The 3,683-nt window shown below is 39.7% G+C and overlaps 1 non-coding gene across 1 annotated transcript; it reads right to left on the reverse strand.

The window, feature by feature from the left end:
* Positions 1-844: 844 nt before the first annotated feature.
* LOC112793741 (small nucleolar RNA R71) lies at positions 845-951 on the reverse strand. Its single transcript, XR_003198438.1, has one exon. It is a non-coding gene; the product is annotated as a small nucleolar RNA R71 (small nucleolar RNA).
* Positions 952-3,683: the final 2,732 nt, after the last annotated feature.

Raw genomic sequence — 3,683 nt, forward strand, 5'->3', positions numbered from 1 at the left:
CAAATTGAAGGATAACTAGATTGAGCATTTTTCTTTTCTTTTGTTACTGGAATTTCCATTTTAGTTGTTCATTTAGTTTTCTACAATTTTTAGTCATTTCTTTTGAATTTCTCCTTATTGCTTTACTTTCCAGCAAACTAACTCACTAACTCATTAATTGTTTGATTAATTGCTTCAATTACTTTGACCAAGCTAACTACACTCTGTTTTTAGTAACCTCTACACTTGTTGTATTCTTTTTGCACCTGTTCATTGTATGACAGGTAGGAGAAAGGAAATTTCAACTTCCTTTGATAGTGAACCAGAAAGAACCTTGTTGAGATTAAGGAGGGAAGTAAGGGAAAAAAGGGTTGTTGGTGCAGAAGAAGAGGAGGAATACTTTGATATAACCATGGAGGAAAATATAGAGGATCATCATGAAGAAGAGGTGAACAACAATGCCATAAGAGGTGGAGCTAACACTGCTGGGCAAGAGAGGAGAGTTCTGGGATCATACATCAATCCAAATCTAGGAAATTGTGGTAGCAGCATTCAAAGGCCAACTATCCATGCTAATAACTTTGAATTAAAGCCTCAGCTCATAACTCTTGTGCAAAACAACTGTTCTTATGTAGGAAGTACACAAGAGGACCCAAATGAGCATCTCACTAAATTCCAAAGGATATGTGACACGATTTAGTCTAATGGTGTTCATCCTGACACCTATAGATTGTTACTGTTTCCATTTTCTTTGAGGGACAAAGCATCAAAATGGCTGGAATCATTCCCCAAGGAAAGCTTAACAACCTAGGAGAATGTAATGAACAGATTCTTGACAAGGTTCTATCCACCACAAAATATAAATAGGCTAAGAACTGAAGTACAAACGTTCAGATAGTTGGATGGTGAGACCATTTATGAAGCCTGGGAAAGATTCAAAGATTTGACCAGGAAATGCCCCCTGACATGTTTAATGAGTGGGTACAAATTCATATCTTCTATGAAGGGTTGAATTATGAATCAAAGAAGGATGTAGACCACTCATTTAGAGGTTCACTTAACAAGAAAAAGACCATTGAAGAAGCCATCGATGTTATAGAGACAGTGGCTTACAATGAGTATTTTTATGCCTCAAACAGGAGCAACAACATGGGCGTCTTAGAATTGAACCAAATGGATGCAATCCTAGCCTAGAACAAGATGATCACCAAGCAACTTACTGAACTGACCAAGCAAATGGAGAAGAATCAGGTTGCAGCTATCCACTCTCAACCCTTACCTCAAGAAGAGTTGGAGACTGAAGAAGGAGTTAACTATGAGGAAGCTAATTACCTTGGAAATTTATCTAGGCAAGCCAATGATCCCTATTCCAAAACCCATAACTCTGGTTGGAAGAACCACCCAAACTTTGGGTGGAGAAACCAACAAAACCAAGGCCAAGACCACAGACCACACAATCCTAACCAAAACTCCAACCAAAAACCATACCATACCACACAAAATACTCATTCCCATACACCATACCAAAGCCACAATAGCCACTCTCAATACCCCAATTTGAATGAACCATCACCACAGGAGAATGACAGAATGGCTAGGATGGAAGCAATGCTTGCAAATCTTTGCAAAGAAGTTGAAGGCATAAAAAAATTCAAGGAGGAAGTAATATCCAATCAGCAAAATCAAGATGCTGCCACTCAGAAGCTCGAAGCACAAGTGGGATATTTGTCTAAACAAGCCCCTAGTTATAGTTCTAATGGTGCGACTAAGACAACTTTCAGAGAAGAATGCAAAGCTATTACCCTCAGAAGTGAAAGAGAATTGGAGGAGAAGTCAAGGGAGACTAAAGAGGAGGAAGTAGAGGATAGTCCAATTGACAAGAAAGAAGCACAAATACCTACTCCCAGTTCATCAGAAGACAAGGAAGCTCTAAAGCCATATGTTCCAAAGGCTCCTTACCCTCAGCGCTTAATGAAGAATGCAAAGGATAGCCAATTCTCCAAATTCTTAGAGATCTTCAAGAAATTTCAGATCAACATTCTCTTTGCTGAAGCATTAGAACAAATGCCACTCTATGCTATGTTTTTGAAAGAGTTGATGACAAATAAAAGAAGCTAGAGAAATGATGAAATTGTGATACTTACTGAGGAATGTAGTGCTATCATGCAACACAAGCTACCCCAAAAATTGAAGGACCCAGGAAGTTTCCAAATTCCCTGCATCATAGGAGAAATAACAGTTGAGAAAGCCTTGTGTGACTTAGGAGCTAGTATAAACTTGATGTCTATAACTATGATGAAAAAGATGAAGATTGAAGAAGCCAAACCAACAAGAATGGCCCTCTAATTGGCAGATCGGTCATTTAAATTCCCTCATGGCATAGTAGAAGACCTACTTGTGAAAGTAGGAGACTTCATTTTTCCTGCTGACTTTGTGGTGTTGGACATGGAGGAAGAAGTTAAGGCCTCCATAATCCTAGAAAGGCCATTTTTAATCACTGCTGGGGCTATCATTGATGTCCAAAAGGGTGAACTTACCCTTAGGCTACATGAAGAGAGAATGGTGTTCAATGTATTCAAGGCTATGAGCTATCCACCAGAGTCATTAGGAGAGTGTATGAGGTTGGATGTAGTGGAAACTGTAGTGCAAGAGACCCTTGAAGAAGCACTTGGAGAATTGACGGAGGGTGATTCCATGTTGAATATTGAAGTTGCTGAGGTCAACGCAGCAGAAATGCCTCTTCCAAGCACATTAGAGGAGAGGAAAAAGGAGAAAGAATCACCCAAACTGGAGCTGAAAGCACTGCCTCTTACTCTCAAGTATGCATACTTGGGAAGTGATGGAAGTTACCCGGTAATCATCAATTCTGCCCTTAGTCAAGAACAGGAAGAGGAATTAATCAAAGTGTTGCAAAAGCACCAAGATGCCATTGGATGGACCCTTATTGACTTAAAAGGGATAAGCTCATCCATATGCATGCATAAGATCTTGCTGGAAGATTATGCCAAACCCTCCATTCAAGCCCAAAGAAGATCGAATCCTGTCATGAAAGAAGTAGTTCAAAAGGAGGTGATGAAGCTATGGCAGGCAGGTGTGATCTATCCCATTTCAGATAGACCATGGGTGAGCCCTGTCCATGTGGTTCCAAAGAAAGGAGGCATCACTGTTGTACCCAATGAGAAAAATGAACTCATTCCTACAAGAACTGTTACCGACTAGAGGATGTGCATTGACTATAGGAAACTCAATGAGGCAGCCAGAAAAGATCATTTTCCACTACCTTTTATGGACCAGATGTTGGAGAGATTGGCAGGACATGCATATTACTATTTTCTTGATGGATATTCGGGATATAATCAAATAGTGGTTGATCCAAGAGATCAAGAAAAGACATCATTCACCTGTCCATATGGAGTTTTTGCTTACAGGCGCATGCCTTTTGGATTGTGCAATGCCCCTACAACCTTCCAAAGATGCATGCTGTCTGTTTTCTCAGACATGATTGAAAAATTCATTGAATTCTTCATGGACGATTTCTCAGTCTTTGGAGGTTCCTTTTCCAATTGCCTTAATCATCTTGCCTTAGTGTTAAAAAGGTGCCAAGAGACAAACATAGTTCTAAACTAGGAGAAATGTCATTTTATGGTAACAGAGGGGATTGTTCTTGGCCATAAAATTTCAAAAAAAGGCATAGAGGTAGACAA

This window comes from Arachis hypogaea, chromosome 3 (genome assembly GCF_003086295.3).
Source record: "Arachis hypogaea cultivar Tifrunner chromosome 3, arahy.Tifrunner.gnm2.J5K5, whole genome shotgun sequence".
Lineage (NCBI taxonomy): Eukaryota > Viridiplantae > Streptophyta > Magnoliopsida > Fabales > Fabaceae > Arachis > Arachis hypogaea.